We start from the raw sequence: 27,352 nt of genomic DNA, 5'->3' as shown, positions 1-27,352 counted from the left end.
GGGGGATACAGCATAGCCGTTGATATTTATTGATAATTCGGTATCACTTCTGCTCCTGTGAGGTGGGCACTGGGGCAGCGCGAGCCATGTGGAGCAAGAAGGTGCTGGGAAGAGAGCGGGCGTGTTGGTGGAACAGGCCTCAGCTGCATCAGCCAGCACCTTCCTTCTCTCTCTGGGCAAACGGAACTGCTGCCGTTCCTTCTCCTGATGCTCGGCAGACAGAAAAGTCTGTGGGGCTTTTGTAGATGATTTCATGGCTAGTGCAAGATGACTTCACTGCTAGGTCTGTCCTGACAGGGTTTCATGTATCTGAAATATGAGAAAAAGGCTTTTCATAGCAAACTCAGAGGGACACAAAAAGGGCGCCTTTCTTACTGTTCGACCTTAAAGTGCTTGAGAGCAAGAAGCCCAAGGCAGAGTTTGTTCATCCTTCCCTTTGCTTTTTGCCTTTGCCATGTTGTACCTATAACAGGTGACTGAAGAAGTGATGTTTGGGTCCCTCGCACCAGTGCCTGTACAACCAAAACCTGCCCAATATATGATTTCCACCAGCCATGCATGAGGTCACTGAATCGCGTTCTCTCCGAAGAGGCTGGGGCTGTGCTAGCAAGGGCTTCCTGCCAGCAGGACTCTCCCACCGGCAGTTGAAACCTGGATGTTCACCATGTCCCAGTACAGAAATCTTAGCCAGGCCTAGCGTTACGGTTAGGACTAGGGTGAGGAGAGTAAGAAAGAAAGCTACGGGCAGGAAATAGGTGCCTAGGCGCCTTCTAGAGTTGTAGCTTGCTGCTGGGCCCTTTTTTTCTCCTTGGGATGCCATGATACGGACATAACTATTCCACTCGCAAGACCTTTACCTGGATGGCAGGCAGGGTATACATCGAGTGCTGCTGAGGGGGATCTGGAAGAGAAGGAAAACAGAGTCACTCTTCTGCTCTGCTTGAGGCTTGGCAGGTCGGCTTCATGCTGTAACACTGATGCTCTTGACCTGCTGTTTAGCTCCTGTCGTAGCAGGTAGAGAAGGGAATGTGGAGTCGTGACTTTTTGACTGAGATAGCAAGCTAATGGTACCCTGTTCTGATCACTCTTAATCGCCTAGAACTTCAGCCCCTCCTTTTAGGGCATGACATGGGTGGAGGCAGCTGTGTGGACGGAGTAGCTGCTGAAAGTCTGTGGCTAAACTGGACATTGATTGTCTTGTCAGTAGGTGGGTGATCAGCAAATCTTGGTTGGCTTGTCTGCAAAACAGTTATATAGAGGTTGCTGTCTCTGATGGGGAAAGGTAGTGGATTTAAAGAAAAATTTTCTTAGTTGAATCAGATGCATGGAGTACCAATTCAGAAGACAATATCTGAGGCTGTTCAGTAAGCATAAATCCCATGAAAACTACTTCAATTATGTTCTGGCTGCGTGTTCAATGAAGAACAGAACTTCCGTTCATGCTGTGACTTACTTCATGCTCAAATCATTGAACTATGACTGTAGTTACAGCAACCCCTAGTTAAGGTTTTGAAACTATCAGGGTTTGGTCAGAAGGCAGCCAGCTCACCTTGATGATGTGCCTATCATGCTCTTTGAACAGCAAACATGTTACTGCTAACGATGTTGGAGCCTACACCTCCCAAAACTGAGTGCACAAGTGTTTATGCTTCCCCATGACCCAGCACCCATCTTGGTTGTGAAGGGATGCCAGAGACTGCATAGTCAAGCTCCAGACTTGGCTGGAGAGGAGCATCTGTCAGCCACTGTGGCTTAGCTGTGCTCTCCTCCCTTTGCTCATAGGAGGTAAGTTCAGTTTTCAAAAGCGGGTGGGAGGTTTTGTAACTCCTGTAGGCAGACTTTGCTCCCAGCTAAGGTGTTACTGTCTCCTAGCTAAGACATATTGTCTGTGCATATGGTTGTGCTGGGCTAAAGTCACAGTTTAAGCCAGTTTTTCAGCCACTTGTCTTAGGATGACGGCCTCTGCAGCGCTGCCGGGCGTAAAGCATGAGAGGGCAGAGGTGCTCCGGCAATAATAGTTGCACATTTTCATGCACTCTAATTGGAGTTAACTCTGGTTAAGCTAAACTGGTCACAATAAATGGAGAAGGTACACTTGTGGCTTCAGAGCAATCAAATTGAAAAAAATGAGTGGCTTGTGTATATGCTCTCCTCCTACCATTCCTCCCCTTCCTAAGTTATATACTTTTCAGGTGCTTCTCTATATTAAAGACTAATAGAAAGGAAAACTTATCATTTCACTACGGTGTCTTTGGTCAGCACTTATTCAAATGTATGCAAGAAGTAAAGAGACACTTTGCAGTTCCTGTTGGCTACACTGAAGTTAGTGGAAGTGAAATAGGCTGCCAAATACATTGTCAACTTTTTCCCTCTCTCCCAAGTCTGATTCCCTTCTAAAGCAAACATCCATGGGTACCTATGGAAATGGTTTTGCCTTTTATCATGTCTTGAAAATGTCAGAACTGTGCTGCTTTTGCAGAGTTGAACTTCGATACAGAAAAGCAAAAACATATTTGTACTAGAAATCTCATTTAAATGGTGGACGAGGACTGAAAATACCCTGGAAACTCATTGTGCTCAGTGTTATACCCTACAGACTTCTATCGTTCCTCGCCCAGTATCAAGAATTTGCCCCATATGTAGAAATTCATGGGAAGGGATCAACATGCAGATTGTTTTAAAATAACAGGTTGTCTGTAACAGGGGGAAGAATTGTGTCTGTGAATCACAAAAAAATGCTTCATCAGGCAATGAAGGAAAAGGCACAGGAGACATAACTCTTAAGGAAACTCCAGGGTTTATGGAGGTATTCATGTGGTATAAGGGCCCTTTCTGAGAAAAGGCTTTGTTCGTTATCTCAGGCTGCCAGGCTGCAGAGTGATTATGCCTTAAATTGTAGTGAGGAAGCAACTAGCACTAAATCTGGCTCTCTGAGCTCACCTGCAAATGAATTCTGTGCACACCTGTCTGCAATGAGGAGCATGCCCAAAGCCTCCACATCTTAAGTACTGGGGAAGAAGATGATTGTCTCAGATGAGCATGGAGGGAGTAAACAGCTTGATGGAGTGTGGACTAGCTGCAAAGGTGCTTTGCTGTATGTAGACATATTCCAGAGCAGAACTTGGGTGGATAAGCGATTGTATATAATCAGCACTTATGTATGCAATAAAGGATCTCACTTGGAGTCTGTGATTTCATATGCCACAGTAAGAAACCAAAACTGATTTGAAAGAAAAAAATAGGTTTAATGAATCTCCACTCTAAAGCATCTTGGAATAAGAGAGTTTCTGAAACTCTCAAATCCATATGTTTTATTGAAAAGGGGCTTGGGAGGTTTTCATTTAAATGATTATGTCAGTGTTTTGGGTAACTTTTTGCTTTTTAAAAGGTTTATTGATCTATCAGTTTACTTAATCTGAACGGTGCTTTTTTCATTACTAATTTCCAAAGGGAGTCAAGATTTGTTCATCTTGTCCCTGATAAGTATGTGCAAACGTTTTAAAAACCTCCTGCAGCACCATTCTGCTCTATCAAATATTCTGACAGTCTGTCCTGCTGATTTAGCATGACTTCACCGCATGTGATATGGCAGTGATCCGAGGGACTTAAATGGGTAAGAGAAATGGTTTATAGAATACTTTCTTTAAAATCACCTAAAGGAGGACAATTGCCTGAAGTTTAGCCTCCAGACTGACGTACTGACAGATTTGTTCCCTAGCTATGTGCTAATTGTTTTGGAATGAGAATCACTTGCTCCTGGATGCTTCTACCAAAGCAGCATGTACAAAGTTAATTCCATAAAACTCAGCAAGAGACCATATGGAAGGGAAAAGTGATATTTATTTTAAACAAAGTTGATTTCAGTTACTAACATATTGTGTTATAGATGTCACTCCCTTGTACTCCCACACCATGTACTCGGAAGCATCAAGGCGTGTGCATGATACTTTCACACAAGCTTTTCTGTTAATGTTTCATTCAGACAAAGTTTAGTATTTCTGCCACACATAAAGTTAAACTATACTAGCATACATTCCCACCATTAAGTTGTACTAGAGCAGTTTTCTTCAGTGTCTGTGGCTACTTTTAACTGGGGGGGGGGGGGGGGGGGTGTTTTAAAAAGAGAAAGTGGGAAATCGTAAAGCCAAGCTCTAGTAACACCCTAAACATACCTGTAAGCTGTTGGTAGTGCTTACCAGCCACCCCCTGGCAACCAGAGAAGAGCAGGAAAAATGTTTTCTTTTACAGAACTATGGAAATTCACAGGGAGAAATGTCAGCCCATTTCAAACTTGAAGTAAAAGTCTAGTAACTCATTAAACTCAAGGACTGACCTATGTTAACTTTCCCCCTTCCTGCCTTTGACTCCCCTGTCCGAGACTCTGAAATGGCTGTTCCGTATTAGCCACAAATCAGCTAATAGCCATCTTTTCTTGGCCTAAGTCAGCTCCAGTACCAGCCAAACACCTTTTGCTCTTTTATGTATTTATTGGGGTTTTTTTTTCAAGACTATGGCTATTTAGTCTTCCTCAGAAATCCTGGGTACAGAACCAAAGCGGCGCTCCCAGGCAGTGCTTTATTGAATACGTACTGAGCGTGTTCTTCCATAAAAATCCCAACCCTCTGCTAAATGAGCTAATCCCGGCAAGATCTGAGTCCGCAGGTTTGAGCCCGGGGGAAGAGTCGCGCCCAGTCGTCAGGCGCGGTGGCACTGCCGCGCCGCCCCGCTCGGATCCGCTCCCTTCCCCGCGCTCCGCCCCGCCCCTCCGCCCGCCGCGCCCCGCCCCTCCGCCCGCCGCGCCCCGCCCCGCCGCCCGCCGCGCCCCGCCCCGCCGCCCGCCGCGCCCCGCCCCGCCGCCCGCCGCGCCCCGCCCCGCCGCCCGCCGCGCCCCGCCCCGCCGCCCCGCCCCGCCCCGCCGCCCCGCCCCGCCCCGCCGCCCCGCCCCGCCCCTCCGCCCCGCCCCCCCGCGCCGCTCCCCGCGCCGCTCCCCGCCCCGCCCCGCCGCGCCCCGCCCCGCTCCCTTCCCCTCCCCTGCCCTCCGCTCCGGGCAGCGCCGCACCGTTCCGCTCCGCACCGCTCCCTTCCGCGCTGCCCTGGCCGGGCGAGCAGATGCTTCACACCCCCCAGGGCTCGGGGGCTCCCGTCCAGCTGTGACCTCTCGGAAATGCGAAGTATTTCCAAGCAAGCGGACCTCTGCGGAGAGGTTTCGTGTGTTTCATCTGTTTAGTTTGTACGCGGATTAGAATGGGGGAAGGCCCAACAGAGTAGCTAGCACATTTCGGAAGTCAGTTTGTATAGGCAGATTTTACGGAAAGCGGAGACCTTCCCAAAACAATTGTAGCTCGCCATTTCCAGGGCTTTGGCTTCCCGTGCCTCACTAGTTCCTGTCTCAGCAGGCAAGAATTTTACCGAGAGAGGGGACTGACTCTTCAAGCATCTACTGACAAAAGGCTGAGTATTATGTTGTAAATGCATGCACATATTAAGCTATCGTTTGCTGGAATTTTAAAGGCAAAAGACAGTATAGAACTGGGCTTGAACATAACATTTCCAAGCAAAGAACAGCAAGCAGGTCCTAGCTGCTGTGAAACCTGGATCTATGTTTAAGTTTTTTAAAGGGGTTCCTCCCTTGCCAGGGAGATGACAGGAGTGTGATCTCTTTGAGAACAGGTACAGTGTGGAGAAAGACTGCTGTGATAACTCAGTTGTTAAGCAAGAGCCAGCTTGCCTGGCACACAACTGGTAGGAGAATTGGAATGGCAGCATCTGGGGTGGTGATGCAGGGCTGGGAACATCTGGTTGGCCAGTGGCATTAGTTACAGGAATGTCAGCGAAGCAGGCAGTGAAATAGTTATGGCCAGTCCCATAACTGAGCACAACAATTGCCCTCGAGGCCTGTGTGTGAGAGCAAACACTGTGATGCTGGGTTTGTCCCCATGAGAAAGGAGCAAGAACAGAACTGCTGCTCTTCATGATCTCCGCATGTGGACACACAGTATTAAAAACAGTTGCATCTTACTCTTTCAATGGCAACTTCCTGGCAGAAGCAGTAATGTTTATGCTGTCATATCAAATAGCGCCCTTTCTTTTCCGCTCTTACCCTTCCTCACTGAAATACTAAAATATCAGGTAAAGCCATTCCTGGAGTCTTCTGTCTTGCTGGAGGCAGAGTTTATGTTTGGCTCTAAATCCCAGTCTGAATACAACATCTAGTATTGTCAAAGATTTTGGTTATTCAAATTTGAGAGGAAAATGGTTGATTCAGGCCCATCTTTAGTGAATGATCTATTATCAGATGCCTGGGATAGTTGTATCAGAGCATAATTACATAAATCTGTGCAATATTAAGTTGTTATCATTCTTGCTTTATGATGAAACACATGGCAGTTTCTGGTTTTGATTAGCATCTCCATTACCTGCTCTCAGTAAATAGATTTTTTTTTTTTAAACAGAAATTGGCACGCATATTCACCTTCCACACAATCTAGTTATCCAGCCTGCTTTAATGTGTGCTGCAAGTAATAAATGAGCAGCTGCCATGGCTACTGTAGCCATACAAATACAAAGAAAAGCTTTTTAGTTTTTAAGGAGTGGCTGGAGTCAGGTAATTAACCCTGATTCCGCTCCTTGCACACAAAGCGCATGGAAGGAAATGCACAGGGCATCCCTGTGGGTTTTGCTTTTATGAGCGCTACTTCAAGGACTGCAACATCACTGCCATTTCTGGGTACAGCGAGAGAGTAAGAAAAAGCAAGGCTAAGTGCTACAATGCTCAACAGAATCCTCTCTAGCAAATCTAGTTGTGATTAAGTTGCTGATAACAAAGGGGTCTTAAAAATAATAGATTCATCTGGAGAGCATCCTTCTCCTGCTTCCTTTTCCCTGTTTTTCTCCTTTGGTCTAGTCTCTCCACTGCTTCAAGAAAAGCATCTCTAATGCGTCCAGGAGTGTGAAGGTGTTCACCAAAAGATTTTGCAACTTTTCTGAGCTCTTGGCTTTTTTCATATTGATGCATTGTCATTTATGCATCTTAATATGCCACTCCTATATTTTTAAAGAATCCCTGATATTATAGAACTATTTTAAAAATCACTTTTTTAACAGGCAGGGTAAACCACATTCTCATATGTAGCAGATTATTATTTTTCTGTCAGCTCACAGTAAGAGGTCTGATTTCTGTCTGCCACCTTCACTGGGAAGTTCTTGGTTTCCTATAATGAGGGTAAAATTGGGTCCAAGAGTGTTAAATTATATCTTCTCCAGCATAGAAGAGCACACCCAGGCTTTCAGCCATATCACTATATTTGCAAACACCAGTGAAATTCTTTTTTTGGTCTCACTGAGCCATGACAACATGATAGTCTCTTAGAGCTATAGATTGGATTTCAGGACAGAAATTGCTTCTACCAGCTAGTTCGAATTCTTGTAGAGAGGCAGAAATTCAGCCAGAAACTTGCTGCAAAACTGTACATCCTGCTTGAGCTGTAGGCCAAGAATTGCAACCTCTGTCTCAATAACAAAAAACACTTACCAGGAAAGCTACTGATATTAGTTTATTGGAGCATATTTTCTCTTGGTCTTTTTCATGTCCCATTCAGAGCTTACTATTCCTTACTTCACTTGCCTCTGAAATTCAAACCGTTAGTGGTTGCTCTTTAAAAGACAACAATAATTTTAATTTGCTATAAAATTAATCTGAAGCGGAAGTTGCATTTTCATTCATACTTTTACTGTTCATCTAGTATATTTTAAAGTGTATAGGGCTTTGGGCCAAACATTGGTATAAATCAGAATAAACACTTGGCTGACTGACTTGGGTATCTTCCGTCAGCAGTCTGTTTCTAGTTCATGGTTTGGCCCTCTTTGCAGCTGGGATACCTGTTTCTTTTCCTGCCAGCTTTTTCTCATGCGGTTTTCTTTCTTCTTTTACATCTTCTGTCTGAAGCAAAAATCCACCTTGGTTCAGCAGTCTAACATCTTTCTTTGTGATTCCTCAACATTCTTTCCAGTCAAGTTTTCAAGCTTCTTGGACTTCTGTCCCTGCAATCCACCTGTTTTTAAAATATACTGCTTATTACCTAGGTTATGTAATTCGCTGTAATTTATTTTGCTGAGACAGCAGTTAAGAGTGATAACTGCTGGCATTGACTCACATTGCTGTTTGTGCCCATCCTGCCTATCTGTTGACTTCAGTAAGGCTGGTCACGGAAGGTTTGCAAGCCTCCGCAAGAAAGTATGTGCAGTTCCTCCTTATAGAGGCCCTTCTTTTTAAAATCCCTGTAGGTAACATTTCATCTCTGTTCTCTCCCCACACCCATCCTGACTCCCCAACCGTGTTTTCTGTGACCCCACTCCTAAGGCATATTTGAGCCTTGCATAATGCCTAACTGGAGAGGAGGGAAACAGTGATGACAGCTAACTCCCTTAGCTGGCTGGGCAACTGGCTGCTAAACTTAAGAGGGGGAATCAGCTTTTGTCCTTGGTCTCCACCATCCCCTTCTACACCAGCACTGACTGCGAGAGCCAGCTCAGTAACTGGTGAGGAACTGATTTGGAGTGACCGGATGCCTCTAGGGAGGTTCAATTCTAGGTGTCTTCTGGGCTTCTGCAGTCTTTTAAAAGGCTGTGTGGGATGTTTTGTTGTCCTTCTGTTGCTTTTAACTGTTCCATGTCTCTTTTAAACTTGGGGACAGTATTTGGGTAGCAAGTGAATGAAATAGTCCTCTTAGCATCTTTGGAAAATAATACTTTGAAGAGCAGCAGAGAGCAACCTAGAGGGAAAATATTTCCCACGGGACTTGCACATTTTGGGGTAATTGTGTTTGCAGCCCTGGATCGTTTAGAGACTTTCTCAGCATGCACACTGCAGACCACCAGGAAAAAAAAAAAAAAAAGCAAAAGGAGAGGCTAAACAACTGGATTTTCTACTGTACTACCATCCACTGGCTGACCAATACACTCACTTTGAAAAAACGCATCGCAATTCATCCTGGTAAAAATCTGAGCAGTGAAAGAACAGCAACAGTGAGCTGCAGGGTAGGGACCACATCTACGTGGCTCAGTGCTGGTAAATTCACTCCGGCTATGAAACTGGAAAGAGGCTTTGAGCTCCTCTTGGGTCGTACTTTTGCGGCAAAGCCAACTGATGGCAAAAATACAGTAGGAAGGGACACTTGGGGAGTTATGGAAGATTATTAAGGGATGTGCCTTTGTAAGGAAATGCCTCTTCTTTGCACCACAGAGCCAGGCACAATACTTGTCCTTGTGCTCTTTGAATACAAGGACAGCCTGTGCCTCGTGTAAGAGCAGTGTTGACCATCTCAAAACATTTGCAGAGAAGCAAAGCACAGGAAGGGCCCACTCTACCACGTGCTGCAGCTCAGCTGCACAACAGCACTGTACAAGGAAAACATATTTTCTACCTTCAGTAAAAAGCTTATCGCATTAGAAGCAGCAGGACGAATTCTGCTATGCTTCCATTTTAAACTAATTGTGTATTGGGGTATACTCAAGATAATTTTAAAGCAAGATTTTTTGTTTCCAGCCTGCAAAAGATTCCATTTTCCAGCTGCTGGAAAACATCATGAGCTGATCCTGTAATGAACTCTCTCATGTAAGAATAGCTTTATTACCATTAAATGTTGCCAGCTCTTAGATTTGTGTTCTGCTGCATAAATTCCAAAAAGCAGCTCAATGTATTTAGGAGCTATTTCTCTGTTTTAAAAGGAACCAGAGTCTCTTCCAGGACCCAAGCCAGATCCTTTACGGTTTAAATGAAGACAGATTGCCATGAGCTTATTTCAAAAGATGAAGAAAAAGTTTTTGCAAAGCAATTTCTTTTTCCTTTTTTTCTTTTTTCTTTATTGCCTTCTGTTTTTAAGTAACAAGAACTTGTGCGCTTTTTTTTTTGTTCTGAAGAACAGTGAATAAGCCCAGCAAAATTACACTATTGTATGTGCCCACTAGTCAAGTATTAACATTACAATCAATTTTTTCCTTTGGCAGAGGGCAATAAAGGTCCCAAATCCCTTCTCCCTGATTCTACATACCAATTCCATAGGGTTCAGTTCACTTCAAACCAGGGTGGAGCTGTGTTGGAGGGACTATTGATGAGCTCTGGAGGATTTCTCCCTTCAGTTGTTAATTTGAATATAATCCAAGTCAGTGTTGATGACTTTAGGTCAGTTCTGTGTTGCCTGACTTTTGTAAAACAATGGAAGTCTCTTCTAAATCATGATGGGTGATTACTGCAACTTTTCACTTTTATTAGCAGCCTGAAGTACTAAATAGGAAAAAGAGGCAATTTTCTTTTCTTATCTAGAAAGGTATAGGCAGAGCAGCACAAGAAATTTGCACTGTTAGTCATGTTGCATATACCCATAAGAAATAGAATGGAATTTGCTACAGGCTGCAAAAGCACTTCACACAAATAAATTTGCCAAGGAGAACATCAGTTCTGAACTGTGTACCTTCCAAATATCTGGGAAATCTGCCTGGGCAACAGAGTATGTTGGATCTTAGTGGTCAGTGACACACGCATGTTGGATTTAACTTATAAATCTTTCCCAAAGGAGCTGGAGAATGGAAAAAACCCCAAACTATAATGCAGTTGGGCATTTGTCAGTTCCCATTATAAAAACTGGCTGCTTTCAGCATGTCAAGGCAGATTTAAACAAATGAGGTCAACTAAACAGTGATTGTATATATACATAAATTAATGCATGAGAGCTTCCAGTAATTTATCTATTAAAATGCTGCTGTGATTTTGACTTTGAGACGGGAAGTTCCTTAGAAGAATCAGAAGGCAGTATCCCATGGCAAACAACCAAAAGTGGATGAGTTCAAAGGTGCAAGAGGATATGTATTCAGTTTGTCCAAGAGGGAGCATGCAGCTGTGTCCTAATAAAAAGAGATAACTGAGTTTATTTGATCTCCTAGGATTGTTTCCTTCATAAACTATGCAAGAGAGCATTTTTTAATTCTGTGACTTTTTTTTCATAATGGTTTTCAAAACAAGGCCTAATGTCAAGAACCCTTCTTTTCTAGTGTTAGCCCTGACATTTATCTATTAGTGTGTTCATTACATAGGATCGCTCCTGCACTGCTCCTGGAGAACTTCAAAGCAGTCACGACAGCAGACCAGCCTGGAAGGCCACGGCTGTGCCTGGACTACAGGTTTCCCATGCATACTGGGCAGAGGTGTACAGAAAGGGAAGGAGCCAGGTCTGACATGACAGTGCTGGGAGAAGCTTCTAGTTTAATTAACACTTGGAGCACCAAACCATTGGACTCACTGCAGGGACTTCTTTCATTATCTGAACCTAAAATACAGTTTTGCTTGTCATGTCCTGACTAGAAGTAGTGTACCTACAGCATGCTGAAATTCCAAATGTATGTCAAAAATTTAACTGTTGTACCCTATTCAGCCATCACTTGGTGTTCCTCAGTTGAAACAAAACTGCTTTTTCTTCCACTTTTTCCTCAGAAAACCTGTTCACAATTATAATTTCTTAATGCAAGAAGGGCTGAAAAATTTGGCATCTGAACATCACCACCTTATGGCATGCTGTACCTGAGCAAAAATTCACCCACACGCTTCACAAAAGCGGAGTCCATGGAAGGAACAGTTGTAGCACTTTGAAGTGCTATTTATGCTGTCAGTTCTCTTTCCATAAATGTTTTTAAATCAGGGATTTAAATTAAGCACTCACATTAATCACTCTCAAACTAATCAGTGAATCAATTCCAAATCTGGCAGCTAGTCAGTGTTGATAACAAGATTTGCTGCATGTATACTCCCAAATTTTGTTTCCACAGGTATTTTATTGCAAATATAAAAAGGAAAATGCAGTTGTCAATTATCAGTGAAATAAATCCAGGATAAACTGAAGAACAAAACTTCAGTTTTGTTGATGAGGTGTATATACCCGCATCAACCTGTCAGTATGGATAAAACTACCTGTGAGTTGACATTTAGTACTTATTTGCTAGGTCTTCTTGTAAATGATAAATCACTTTTTCTGTTTGCAAACCACATGAACTGTATTCATCATTTGAGACTCTTTACATTATTAACAGCGTGGCAGGGAGTTCAGAAACTTAGCTGAAGAAAATATTCAGGAGAACCTATATAGTTTATGTTAAGATTCCATGCTGATCTTTTGTACAGATGCCTTCCTATTTTACCAGAAAGTTTCCATAACTTTGTATTAGACAGGAAAGTCATGCTTTTTCACTTCCTTGGTGCATTTCCATACTGCAAGTATTCTGAAATACGATTTGAGTAACAAGAATCATAGGATCATGGAATGGTTTGGGTTGGAAGGGAGCTTTAAAGATCACCTAGTTCAACCCCCTGCCAATGGCAGGGACACCTTCCAGTAGACCAGGCTGCTCAAAGCCCCATCCAAACTGGCCTTGAGAATTTCCAATGATGGGGCATCCACAGCTTCTCTGGGCAACCTGTTCCAGTGTCTCACCACGCTCATCGTAAAAAAATTCTTCCTTATATCAAATCTAAATCTTTCCCCTTTCAATTTAAAACAGTTTCCTCTCATCCTATCACTACAGGAAGGCTGGGATCTTTTTTACTCATGTAATGCATGCAGTTTACTGTGTACTTTAGAAAGTAAGAAGTTTTCATCAGAGCTGATGTGCCAAGGTGTAAATTTCTTCTCAGGAGTGGTCTGGCACAACATGGGTCCTAAAAGAAGCCATGGCAAAACAAGGGAAGGAAGACCAGAGGCTGAAGTGCGAAGAGCGTACAGCCAATTTAAGCAACTGGAGAACCTGAATACAAAATAATCCTATTCCTCCTCTGAAGACAATAACACAGAGAAATGTGTCTTTGGAGCTAAAGCTGGTTACTTTCTAGCCTCAACATGCTTCACAAAATTATTTCTATGATATAGCCAACAATAACATGCCATTATCTGAAGAAGGCTGCGGTACCTTAAGAGCCTCACTGAGCGATGCAGAGCTGGGCCTGCATGTTTACTCCAAAAAATGCCAAAAGACAGGATGTCCCTGTGCCGGAAGGAAATCCCATATCCTCACTGGAAGAGTTTAGTGGCCAAAAAGAGGAAAAAAATCTACCATGAAAGAAAAAAAGAACTCTGAGGTTCAAGAAGCACAAAACAAAGTCTTGATGATGTATCCCTTTCTCCAAGTCCGTTTCATTATCTGAACTATACCTTTACAAGTTAGAAACTTTGCTAGTAATGATTTTTTCTGCATAAGACCCCTACTAGTATTTCCTATTTAGTTATTTGTTGCCCTGGGCTGGCCAAGAGTATGCAGGGCAGAGCGTACAGCATAGCCCCCTGATTTGAGAACAGGGAAGTAGAGAATACAGAGGATTGCTTCATCTGGGAGAAAACTCAGCAGGAAAGGGTTTGTGTTCAGGCATGGATCTCATACCTTTTTGTTGGAGCTGTAGTGAGCATGGGGAGGGTGGGCATGGAAGTGGGGGACAATGACACAGGCAGGGGTCTATTGCAGTATGTGCACTTGATTTTTAGCTATAGCAGTAGAAACCCTCGCCTTACGCTTTCAGTACAAAAGCCAGGGGCCTGAGCACCCTGGGGTACTTGTAGGTGTTTCAAGAAAGATGAGGACCATCCTGTTCTTGCACACCCCAAAAATCTCCACAGGAACAGCCAGGTTTGGCTCTAGGTCTTGAAATGACGTGTGGGCTGCTGCAAGTAAAGCTACTCATTAACTGTTTATTAATTCCTTTCTAGAAGTAATTTCTTCTTTTTTCTTTCTTTTTCTCCAGTAGACATCTCTTCCTCTGTTTTTGTGTCATGAAGATAACCTGCAGGGATAAAAGGAATTGGGTTTGTGCCCTTATTTCTAGAGTGTTTTGGGTTGGTGGTGTATCACTCGATAAAACAGCCATCCTATTGCTAGGCCATTTTAATAATGATTTAGACACTTTTCCCTGATTTATTGTGGACTTTTTTTCCTAGTTCCTTGTTTTCTTATTCCAAACATCCAGTTTATACATACATAACCATTTAATGTAAACAAAACATAGATTTCTTCCAATAGTGATTTGTAACAGTGATATAAAATTTAAAAGGAAGAAAAGCAGTCTGCTACACTTAAGGAACATCTAATACCTGCAAAATCTCTTCATTGCTCTAACCTATACTCTTCAGCATATAAGCTTTGTTTTTCTAACTGAAGGACCTGCAGAAACATCACATCTGCACATCTGATCAGCTAAAGCTAGGCAAATCTGAACTTTAATTCAGTAGAATCATCTGAACTGGTAGACATCCAACTCAATTAAACAGCTATCCTGATAAGGAGAGACAAAAGTACTTCTGAAAAGACTTGCCATGGCATAAAGTACCCACCAAAGTAAAATTACAGCAATAAGGATATTATTCACAGCATTTCATTTTTCTTTGGCATTTATTTCCTTGTTATTACTGGAATCTCTGTTTGTGATGGAAGTGAAGTTTGGCATTTCACACTGATTTAAGGGCTTGGTAATACTTAATTCCCTGTGTCTGAATGAATATATCCCTGTTAAGCGGTTTTACTGTCATTAAGTATAATTGTGCTAAATTAGCATCCATGGAGATGTCCTGGTTTAAAAGTTTTTACTATACCAGCAATTGTATACAAATAACACAATCCTGACAGAAAAAACCCAAACCTGTGAGCAGTAGCTAAGAGAAGGAATTCATAGTTGCTCTTCAGAACAGCAGGCAGGGAAGTGTCTCCACAGCAGCATCTCCTGAGGCAGGGAAGATTGCTTTTGTCAGCTAAGTCAGCAAAATGGTCGTGGGCCCTGGGCATTGCTATTTGATACAGGTGTTTCTCTAAAAGAGATGCGTGACCATTGCAGCCTCAGGTTTGGCAGAGTCCTGATTTTCAGAGTGTTTGGCACTCTGGCTGAGTGGAAATTACCTGCAATGCTGGTGTTCCTCTGGCTTTCTCTGTGCACAAGAACAGTTTGCTGTACAAATTCTTCAAGTGGTCCTCTTAAGAATTAATGTTACAAGAAGGCTTCTTCCTTTTTGAGCTGTTATGCTTAACATCTAATTAGCCCAGAGTGTCAAGGCTAACATGATAATTCTGTAATCCAGATATTTCTTATGAGGAGTAAAGCATAATTTAAAATGGTCATTAGGAGCTGCATGGTCTTGAAAACAGAAATTATTTTCACTTAATCTATAACTTCGGATAATTGTGCTACAGGTTTCCTTCCAATTTAGTGCTCATTTCTGAAGTTACTAGGTAAAATAACAAGCTGACTTCTGTACTGTATCATATGCTTGATCACCTGCATATGCAGAAAGTGGCCAAAGAACAATTTCAGATAACCAAGTGATTTGATGCATGAGGGAATTTTCAATATAATTAATCAGCATCTGGGGACATTAACAAGTTTGCTTAAGAAGGATTGTTAGTTAATCGAGGTTCACAAACTAAGGTTACATAGCAACCTTTAGTTCAGCCTTGAAGCCTTGCACTGAAGGGTGTTTCAGAAAATTATTTGAAAAAATGTTTTTCATATCTAATAATTTGCCTCTAACCATCCTTAATTACTAGCCATTTGATTATCTTTCATCTCATGTCCAGTAAGCTAAACTGACAGAAAATTATCTTCCTCTTTTATATAAAAGCAAGACTAAGAGCTGGTCCTTACCTACCTACAGAGAACCTTTGAGTAACAAAACCTTGCTTCCAGTAGTGCTGAAGCATGTTAAGTATCATTAATTCATATTCATGTGCACACAACAAACAAATGCATATATTGAAGCTATACTGATATAATCTATCACAGCCTGCTTCAGTCAAAGCACCAGGACTGTGTTAGATGGGAAGGAAGAATGAATTCTAGAAGAAGGTATCTCCACTGATCCTGCCTTTCCCAAGCCTCTAGACATTTAAACCCAGGTATCTGCAACTGAGAACTTCACAGCTAATTTTGACAATTAAGCAAAAAGACCAATGGACTTCCTCAGGTAACCAGGCATAATGAGCTGTATTCTCTGGAGAGTAAGGGATTTGGTTTTATAGCACAATATTGCCTCCCAGAGATGACTATTTATGCTACCTTTTCTGCATTGTTACAGGAATAATATTACCATATAGCAAATTGCTTTTTCACCAGCAGCACCTACCTCCTACATAACACACCTTCATTTGTGCTTCTTGGCAACTCTTGCACTGCCGCATGCAGATCCCCATGTTGGCTTGGCATACCAGATGGGATGCCTTGGCTTGTGCTTCAGACTAGAAGGCAGGTTTTGTAACATTTTGCTGCACATTTTCATGTGCTAGTAACAGGAGCATGTGATCCCTAATTCCTGAGGTACAGCATCACTTCCTACTCCCATGCCAAGCCTTTTCTGAACAGGCTTAGCCAGCTTTGAAACTGCAACAGTCATTTTTCTCTAACACCTATAGACAGGGACTAGAATAATACTGTGAAACTGCCTTTCAGATCTTGTGAGTAAAGAAGGATCTGCAACATGTGAAAAGCTAGTATCAAAATATCTTCTAATGCCATACTATCATCTAATGCTGGTTCCTGGGTATTTGATTTAACATCCTAGTATCATAACATTTCTATAGACCTTCAGGGCAGTTTTGAGTAAGGTCATTAAAATTGTCTCAGAAGCTAATAACTTTCAATATTTCATTCTTTTATGTTTAGTTCTTAATTACTCATTGTTTAATTACGTCTGAAAATGAGTACTCTTTTTCAGCGAAGAATGAAAGAACATGGTTTATACAATTTCTATTTTCATTTTCTTAAGAAATTGCTGTATGAAGGAATCACAGGGGCCACATTCGGACCGGCAGATTACTCAGCTCAATTGATCACTGGATTGGTTCATGTGTCACTCATGGAAGTTGTGTAATTTCCATCCCTGAAAGTCTTTGGTCACAGAGTAAACAAATGCTGTGAGGAATAACATACACAAAATTTAGGACAGAGCAATGGTCTATGTCAATGTTCCTCAGCCTTTTTTAGTTGAAGAACAAGCCAAACTTTAAGCAAAGGAAGATATATCCTATTTGTTTTTTTCATAATTGTTTTCTTGTATAACTAAACAACATGTGGGCTGCAATAGGACTGTTCGTGCTTTAAGATTTTTACTGTCATTTTTATTCATTTGTTTGCTTATGTTTGGCTGTATATTTTGCCATTATGGAGTTTTAAATTGTGCAGCAAATGTGCCATCTAAGATCTGATGAACCAGTGGTGAAAACAGTTAAGAAGAATTCAACTAGGTAACTTCTACAGGTCCTTTCTATCCATTTGCTTTACAGCTCTCTGATACTTAGGCATTTGCAAGCAGGTGTTCTCTGGCAGCCCAGCTTGTACCATTCACTCCATAGTAGTAAGAGTGAGGATGAGAGATTTTCCCCTGCATTCTGCTGGTCCTTTATACACACTGTTAAGTTACCAGGGCAAGCAGGAATGTTTACAGCTGCTGTCTACAGTCCATTCATCCAAATTTCATTCTTTCCATGACCTTTCTTGTAGTAGCTGTGTATAATGTTCGTAAAAACAGCAGATTTTGAGGCAAGGGATTTGTTTATAACTTCTCATTTACTTCGGCCTATTTTATTTCTGATGAAAGGTCCTGATTGACAAAATGAAGTGTAATCTGTTTAAAGACCAGCCTAGACTGATACTGCTTTACAGCTAATATTTTATGAGGTTTTGTGAGCTCTTGAGTCAGTATGAATGTCATCGTGGGAAATATGTTTAATCTTTCTGCACAGCTGTTTTTATCAACCTTCACCTCAACCATTAATAAACAGCTGATAATGCTCTCAGGGGAACTTGCCATGACGCATACTGAAATTGGTTTCTCCAACCTGTCCATTCTGTTACCTAGTGGAAAGTTAATGCTTTAAATTGGTCAGAGAGTTTGAGAAGACTTGGAAAAATTCAGGAGTGGTTACACAGGTGGCAAGAGGTCTGACCTTAGCCCACCGTCTCATGTGAAATGAGAAGACAACTCATCTCACTGGAACCAAGACCACTTTTTAAATGCTGTGCTGAATTTTGTGATTTGCTAATTTATATCCATAGCTCAGCTGCTCCAGATGGAAACTCTGACTCACAACCTGGGGGGCTGCAAGTGAAGTAAGGCCAAAGCACTTTCTGCCTGTCTGCAAGCTCTGAAGGGAGGCTGTAAGTACAGTAATTTGATAAATGCTATTCTGGACTAATGCTTTAAAAAGACTGGGCTGAAAACCTTCTTTCAGTAAAATCAGTAAGGACATTTCCATTGTTTTCAGTACAATCAGAAAATCATGCTGAAGAGGGAGGAATGTAATTTCAGAGTGACTTCCCTGACAGTAGAGGCTATATGCCATGATTTACCTAGAAAGTTATTTTTCTAGTGCCTGGGAAATTCTGGTTTTCAGTTCAGTCAAAATTACTCTGTGTTTGTCAACAATATTTATTCATGACACATTACTCTATAACATAGTCTTTCTTTGCTGTGTTTACCTGACAGAAGTGATTCAGTGGGACAATTATGCCATTGGGTAGATGATATTTAGGGTAGAATGTCTGAATTGTCCCTTGGCTGGAAGAGCATGTGAGTGTTGCTAATAGTTATTCATTGTGGCCAATCTAGAACTTAAAAGGTACTGAAGGAGGCTTCAGTTCTGAAAATACATATGCTTTTGAGTGGAAAAATGGTAGTATTATAAGAGAACTTCTTTATCAGTGTTTTGTGACCTTGAAAATGATACCACAAGAGTGACAGGTGCTTTCCTGTGAATTTATGGCCATGTTCATACATGGCATCCTATAGTATCCCAGTGTAAACCTTTAGAAGTCTGACATGACTTTATTGGAGGTACTCTGGATTTACATCAGAGCAAATTCATTGGAAAGCATCCTCTGATACCTTCAGTTTTAACTTTCATGGTACTCTAGAATTCAATATGGTAGTTACACAAAGGGACTTTGTGTATATATATATATATAATGTCAGCTGTAGAAACTAAAGCCTTTTATTTGCAGCCAAGATGTAAAGTGTGCATTACTCTTGTAAAATACCTGTTTTGCCTTCTAGTGTCCCTTTAGCTTTTGGTACAGAGGATCACAGCTGAATCTGAGAATGGAGGTAAGGCTTGGTTTTCCTGCTTTTCACAGAAAATACATGTAGTAAACACTCCTCTTACAACAGTGCGTCATCTATGCTACCTGCATGTACATGCTTAGCACCGGACAAATTACATGAGGTAATTTTGCAATGGATAGCAAGTGGCTGAAAGATGGAAGCATTCTGTAATTTAATACCAGACCTTTGGAATTATTGGTTTTAAATGTTTAATAACAGATGCAACTTACAACTATTTATTAGAACCTTAGAGCACTGCAGGTTTGTTTAATATCCCAGCTAGTCAGTGTAACCATTTTGTGGTTACTGAGTGGTTTTCTACTGGGAAGATGGGGAGGCAACCAGAAGAGTGAAAGTCCAAGTAGAAGGTCTGGGAGGGAATCATTTCTATTCTCTCTGTGTCGTACACCATATGTTGAAAATGCTCAAATAGTTCAGTTACCAAACCTTTAATAGTTAAAAGTTAGAATCAAGGCAAGTGGGCAGGAAATGTTTTTATATATGGCTATTCTGTCATCAATATGCAATGAATCAGTGGTGGCACAAAAACCCACTTGATAGAGTACCAGTGTTCACTTCATCGTAGTGGCCATGACGAGACTAACTAGGTACTGGGACTTAAAGAACCTCTTACCCTTGGGGGAGATTTGGCCTGTATTTCCAGCTGCCTGAGCTTCATGTCTTGTGAGAAGACAACTCATTGCAAATGCATTGGGTAAATTATGCACAGATACTGTACCTGAGACACAAAAATGGATGTAAAGACTGCTTTCCTTTTCACTGAAAGCTCTATTTCTGTTCCCACCACCTTCTCCTGTATCAGTACATTTATTTTATTTCCATTAATGGGCACTCTGTGTACCCATTTAATTAAGGGAACGAAATAACCCAGTACTGCTGAATCGAATTTTGATATAGTAAAAATAAATGCAGTTGCTTCCTATATGCAGGCTTCCCAGGTGGTTAATTGACAGTTTAAGCAAATGATATTTTTTTGCACTTAATAATTTGTTGTTAAGTGTGTCATAATACATTTATTTACAAAATCTAACTTTGTATTGACAGCCAGGAGTACAGCACACTTTTTGTAAAGTCAGTCTGAAGATTGTTATTTAAAGCAGAATCAAAGCCTTACAAAGAAGACAGGGTCTTTGCTTCCCTGAGGTGATAAGGGAAATTGCATTGAGACAACAGAGCAGGTTAGCTTCCTGTGCTCTGGAATGGAGAGCTATGAGAAGCAAAGGGCAACAGTAGTAAATTACAGGGTGATGGCATCATGTTGTTTCATGGGATGCCCTGGCAAAACAAATGGGAGGAGAACAGTATTACATCTTATACATGCACTGTAGGCATCTACAGGATGATTGAGCGACTTGTGTGCTTAAGATGGGTTTAAATAGAAAAATGGGGAGAAGAGAGGGGTGAGATGCCCTGTTAACTCCAGTAGTGACACAACTAACTCCACTAGAAACCCTATTTGAAATGATCTCCTGAAAGCATGAAACATAACTCTTTATTCTCCCACCCCAAAATCATAGCAGCTCAAGAGCATTCAATAAGTTTGATTGTTCTGTGTAGAGGAAGCCCTTGAGGTGACTCTCACAACGAAAACCCTGAAATGGAGGCATAAGGAAAATGTAGGCTTCCTTTTTTGTCGCTGTTTTAAAGCCAGCAGGGCACCGCTGGCATCAGCTTTCTGCATCAGATGGGGAAGTGGGTATCTTCCCTTACAAGATAAGTTGCTGTTGGAGAGCAGCAACAGCCTGAAAATGCCTGGAGCAACTCAAGACAGGCTGGAAGTGCACTGTATTTGATGCCTTAAGCTGGGCCCTATGGCGTATATGCCCAGCTAGCTTTGGCAACAAGCTCTCAGGAGCGCTGTTTGAAACCTGCTCCTTCAATCAAATGCATGTAATGCCAAGAAAAAATACTCAGGGATGGAGCAAGTTTTGCTGCACTTCAAAAGGCAATGCAACAAGGGTATAACAGTGCAGTATCCTAATCCCCAATGTGCACATTCCCATTGCAGAGACATGGGGAAAAGACCCTGCAGTTGATACCAGCAGTGGATGATATTCTGCTGATGTCCTGATCTGTCCCAGTTCTGCAACGTTCTTTCTCAGATTTTCTCCATAATCCATAAGTTAGCAAGACTTTCCCAGTTATATGCTGCACTGAATAACCCAAATACGGGATTTGTATGGTAATTTTCTTTTCTGACTGACAAATTATATACTGTTCCTCTGGCATGAAAACTCGATTGAGTCTGGAAACAGCATTTGTGCATATTTGGTGTATTGATCATAACGGGGAGAAAGCCAAGAGCAGGCCTTCTCCATAGAAATGCAAGTGGGAGCGCCATGTCTTCTCTCAGTGATAAATGGCACTGACACTGTGTTTGCTTTGCTATTATAGTCTCTGGAGGTATCTTTATGCAATAAAATTTTTGCTAACATACCCTTTACTTCCCTTTTTTAATTTGCTGGGTGTTTTGTTGCCAAATTTTACAAAAACCAAACACATTGTATCACTTCTTCCCAAGAGACCTTTTACTAGTATCGCTGAGCCTGAAATTTTTATTTCCATGTGAACGCAGTAGCATCATATCATTCAAAACAACTGATGCTTCTGTGGCTATACCAGATTGAGGTCTATTCTCAGTTACTCATAAGTATTCAGCAGTAATTTAGCTACAAATCCGTGCACAAAAAAAATTCATCTGGTCCCTTACACCTAAAGACACCACTTCTGGTGCAGGAAATCCTTGACCTGCAGACTGCTGGAAACTGATGAAAGTACCATGAGGAAGCAGCACTATGTGCCTGCTCTGTTCTTAGTCGGTTCTTTGGGCATCTGTTACAAGCCACTGCAGGAAGCAGGTTTCAATGGACACATACTCTGATGAGGTACTGCTGCTCTTATGATCACTTAAGGCAAATGGTGGGACCTACGAAGAGAATCCACGGAACTGCAGCTTGTGATACAAGAACATCACAATACACCTTCTGTTTGGCAGAAACGGATGAGGATAGTCTCTCACCTTGTGTCAGGGCCCTAAGGGCACTCCCCACCCCTTCTAGGGGTTTGGCTGCCTGGGCTCAGGGCCAGTCTAGTGCCCTGTGATGCAGCTGGTGGTCTTATGGAGAGAGTTGGGAGGACTCAGGTCCGTCCCAACTTCCCATTCATCCAGGATCTGGTTTTGAGCTCATACTCTGGCTCCTTGGGTCACAGCCAATCTACATTGTGCCACTTCATGGCCATGCCCATGCTTGGCTGTGGAACCTGCTGATGCATGCACTGACCCTGACCCATGAACTAGCTTCCCAGCCTGACCCCAGACTTGCCTCATCACCCATGGACTTGCATGATGACCTGGGCTCCAGGCCGTGCCTGGCTATTCCCTTCCAGCCTGCCCTGCTCCCTCCATGAGGGCAGCAGGGTAGGCCCTGGCTGGTGAGGCCATGCCCTCCTGCCCTGCAGATCCCCCGTGGCTCACAGCTACATCTCTTTTAGCTTTATGTCTCACTTCTTGCTGTGCCACACCAATGTCTGTAGCCCACACTGACATCTGATGTGCTGTGAGAAGGTCAGTGACCCAACCTGTGATGCACTGACCATTGAACATGGAGCAGGTGATGGAAGGTTGGTGTTTTGTGCACCTATGTCGTTTGTGCACGTATTGGATCTGGCTGAGCCTCACAGCAGCCCTCACAGTACTGTGCTTTGTATCAGTAGCTAGAAAAGTGCTGATAACACACTTCTTCAAACAAAGTGTTTTGGCCACTGCTGAGCAGTGCTTGCACAGCATCAAGGCTGTCCCTCCAACCTTCCCCCCGCTTCACCAGTAGGCTGGTGGTGGGCAAGATCTCAGCAGGGGACATAGACCCAAACTGACCAAAGGGATATTCCATTCCATATGACATCTGCCCAGATATAAAAGCTAAGAGAAAGGAGGAGGAAGAGGGGGCATTTGTTATTTACATTTCTCTTACAGAGCAACTGCTATGCATACTGAAGCCCTGCTCCTGGGAAGCAGCTGAACATCGCCTGCTGATGGGAAGTGGAGAATACCATCTTTTGTTTTCCTTTGCTTCTCCATGTGCAACTTCTGCTATTGCTTTCATTAAACTGCCTCTATCCTGATCCACAAGTATTTTTTCATCTTTTCTCCCTATCCTCTTCTGCTGAGGAGGGGATGATAGCGTGGCTTGGTGGGCACTTGGCATCCAGCCAAGGTCCACCCTCCACAGCACACCTTTAACTGTGGGACACAGGCACACACCCTAGCTGTCACCCCCATCACCCCCCATCACATTGCCTGCTTGCCTCTTTGCCATGTGAATCTAGCAAATGTGGTCCCACATACTGGGAGAAAAAGTGCTAAGTCTGACAGTAATATTATGCTTGGTTATGCAGCACCATGGATCCTACAATTCAGTTACATCTTCACAGAGATTCTCCTGCAAAGAATTTATGAAGTTGAAGGTTGTGCCAAACAGAAAGGTTAGGGGTATGTACGGGCATGGCTGCTCAATAAACTCCAGCAACAATGGTAAAGTGACTAAGACATGTCTTGCCAGGGGTTTGTAGAAATTCTTTTGACTTCAAACAGGAGGTGGTAATAAAATGGCCTGGGCTGAAACATGGCTTATGGCTCACTTGCGGCCATAAGCTAGGTTAATGAAGATCACTCCAGCTACCAACAGACTGGTTATCAACTTATGCAGTGGTCAGAGTTGGGAAAAGTTAATAACATAGCATACTCTGCAATTGGAATCTGTTTATCCAGTTTGCCTCATGAGACAGAAAATTGGTGGTGGGTTTTCTCTTTCTGCCTGCCTGCCTACCTTGAGAATTCAGTGTGAAAGGAAGCTAGTTTCAAACAGCCCTGATGAATGATCATTTCTCTGAACAAAATATATAATTCAAGTGTCATCACCCTTTCCTGTCAACAAGTTTCAGTGCTGTTGGGAAAGGATTATTTCTATGTTACTTCCCGCCTCTGCTAGAACTGAACCATGTCCAGGCTCAGGATGAGAATGTACATATAGCAAATCATTTAGACAAATTGCTTGCCTCAGTAAAGCATCAACTTATATTAACAAAACTTTTAAACATTTAATATTGCATCTGGTCTGTAATTTGGTTCACTGTAATTTTTCTTTTAATAAAAAATCCATTTATTCATCTCTTCAATATGCCACAGTTCTGTTCAACCCTCTTTGTAACTGTGGTGCATTTTTTTCTTCCACTTAGAGACCTGGAGCACTTTTCCTGTCTGCTTACATTTGCACCTTACTGTGCCTACCCTCAGAACCTTGCTCCATTTCTCTCTAGCTGATTAATTGGTGTTTCATCCCTTTCCTTTTTCTAAAGAGTAAGTTGGGGTTTTTCCTCATAAGTCATCACATGTTGATTTGTTTGTATTTTTGCTAATTCTATTCGTATTTCCTTTTGCATCTATATCCTCCCCTTGTGTTTTGGATCAAAAGCATTATAAATAAATTAACAACTCTTTCCCTGTCTACCAGGATAACTGCTTATAAAAGTCTGGTTTCTAATACTATAGAGTTGATGAGGGACTTATGCCCTGAAGCACACTTCATATCCCAGCCTGTACCCTTTCTAATGAATGTTCCCATTATATGCTTACTTATCCAATCTTCTTTTGAATCTGAGTAATGTTTGGCCTCTGAGATGACAGATGCAGAAAAAAAATTTCCATGTTTTAATCACTTCCTATTTTATTCAAAATAAAATCTATTAAAAAAAGAGAATTCTTTCCTGCATTTCAGATGTGCTGTGGCTTGGTTCTTCCGTTGTGTAGGGTAAAAGCAAATAAGACCTCAGCTCTTCTTTGCTGTACCTTGTTCTTCTGTACTGTCATTCATTTCCCTCTCTCTGTCTCCTGCCTGCTCTAAACAGTTTGCATCTTTTCAATCCTTCTTCATATAAAAGCTTTTGTATGACTATTCATGACCATGATCTGTCTCATGTCTTTGCACTTCTGCAGTTGTTTTTTGTCAGATGATCATACATCCAGCTATAGGTGCTCCCAGTTAGACACATCCTTAGTTTCTAAAAGAGAAAATAATACACCCTCATCTCATTCTCTTAGGCATACTTTTTTGGATCATCCATGCATAATGCACGCAATACCTTCTGCTTGATGTCTTTAAAGTAGCTGTATATCCTCTGCGCTAGAGATCTAGGCTATCTCAAACTGACAGGTAATTGAATCCTAAAATAATTTTTGGAGTGTGTACAAAGCAGAAAGAACAGATTGACATGCAGCTACTAGGAAGAGCATCCTTTGATATATAAAAATACAAAGTCTAAACCAGACATAATTTTCTAGAATCCATTTTCTGAATGTCTTTTTACTTCCAAATACCATTCTTTAAGTCAGCCATTTGACAATTTAGTACATGAAAGTCAGAGCCTATTGGCCAGGCTTTTATTCTACTATTGTGCTGATTATTCCTTTTAGCTGTATGTAGGTTTCCAACATGTTCTTCTTTTTATCTGATCAACAGAGAAATGAACTGGCCTGACAGGTGAACCTTTTATAAATGAAGTCTCTTACAAAGCAGGGTATGGGCTTTTTCAGTAGATTCTAAGCAGCTTGAACTATTAAATTGCACCTGGAGTTTCAGGTGCTCAGCATTTGGTCCTTACTCTCCACCAGCTTTCAAATTACATATATGCTTTCAATTAGATCCTTTATACCATGTTATTGGCAGGATTCACATCTTATACTCTAGGATAAGTCACATTTCACTTACAGTATCTCCTCTCCTGTCCTTGCTTGCTTACTTCATCAGCCTGAAGTCTGAGATCTTTGTGAAGACAAGAGGAAAAAAACCCCTAGAATTACCTAGCAGTACTCTTCTTAAACCATGGGCTAGGCCAGGTGGTTTAAAGTGAAAGGAAGGGGCCGCAAGGTGAGCCCTTATAAATTCAGTATTGCAACCCCCTTCTGTTTTTCTGTGGTGTGTAGTAGCCTTACCAAGAGACATGTTCCTAGAGGAACATTTGGAAGGTCTTCGGAAAAGAAGAATTACAGCCCATGAGAAGATGGGAAAAAAGGTTAGTTGGTTAGTTATTTTTGGTTCTGAGCTGTTGAATGGTAACTATGTTTAGAAAGAAAAAAGGTTTATATAGGTATAAAGCCACAAGGAAATACAGCACAGTATATTGAGCAGCAGGTTTGAGAAGCAAGGTTGAGTTGCTACAAGATACCACTTCTGCTTTAGTGAAGTGTCTCCTTAATTTCAAGGAGAAAGTTGTATGTCAAATCTGACAGAATGCATGTTGAGGTTTTTCTGTTATCTTTCCTAGTCTTATGTGAGAAATAATTTGAAAACCTAGTGCCAAGTGTTTAAGGGTGACTTGCTGGAATTTGACTCAGTTTGGAAAAGACTTTTCTCTTGTTTAGGTGTGAAGAGGAGGAAGGTAACTCAAAAACAAGCAGGACTTCTGGGTCTTACTATAACTTTTCTGAAAAGAGGCTTTAAAAATCTAATATTTTTTTTAATCTTATGGGGCTCCTAGCAAGAATGAATCTCTTATCCCTAAGAAGATGTGTAGATCTAATCCTTGATGTCCAGTATGCAATTTCTGTAAAGCCTGTACTTAAATAAGAGGGGTTTGTTAATAATCTGACCTTGTATGTCTCCAATTATGTCTCAAATAAGTGGGCCTATTAAAAACCAGGACTTAAGTGCTCTCCACCTGAGGCAAACCTCGAGTGAAAGTGCGTTTGCATAGGACTCTTCTGAATAAGAGGTGGAAAACATTCAGATGAGTCCTCTTCAGAGCTGGAAGATCTGTATGTCTGTGAAATGAAGGCTAATGAGAAAAGGCCCCCTTCATTGCAATACTACACACACCCCCTCAAGCATCTTCTGTTGGCTAGGACCTTACTGGGGTTTTGGATAGGCTGGCTGATTTCCTGTGCTTCAAGGCAAATCTGAGGATAGCTACTGCACAACAGCTCTATAGGATGATTAATTGTGTTAGGCAAACAAGACTGTGGTGATGTAACATGTTGGACCTTGGATGAGAGAGAGTTAGAGGCGAGAAGAAGCTCAGCTGGCTGCCAGGTTCACAAGCAGTGGACTTCAGCCTGGCCTCTCTAGCCCTGCTGCTCTGTCAAGCACCCTAAAACTAACCCACAGCCTACCAGCACAGTGAGGAAGATGCTTTCATGCTCTTTTGAGACATTTGTGAACAAT

The 27,352-nt window shown here is 42.0% G+C and overlaps 1 long non-coding RNA gene across 1 annotated transcript; it reads left to right on the top strand.

Annotated features, from left to right (window-relative positions):
* The first annotated feature begins 5,042 nt into the window (after window positions 1–5,042).
* On the top strand, window positions 5,043–23,258 carry LOC114017726 (uncharacterized). The gene is made up of 4 exons (XR_003562953.2): window positions 5,043–5,465; window positions 18,071–18,172; window positions 19,068–19,118; window positions 23,110–23,258. It is a non-coding gene; the product is annotated as an uncharacterized LOC114017726 (long non-coding RNA).
* Window positions 23,259–27,352: the final 4,094 nt, after the last annotated feature.

The sequence above is a fragment of the Falco cherrug genome, chromosome 4 (genome assembly GCF_023634085.1).
Source record: "Falco cherrug isolate bFalChe1 chromosome 4, bFalChe1.pri, whole genome shotgun sequence".
Taxonomy (NCBI): domain Eukaryota; kingdom Metazoa; phylum Chordata; class Aves; order Falconiformes; family Falconidae; genus Falco; species Falco cherrug.
The sequence above is the reverse complement of the archived record's forward strand: the minus strand, read 5'-3'. Positions and strand labels throughout refer to the sequence as shown.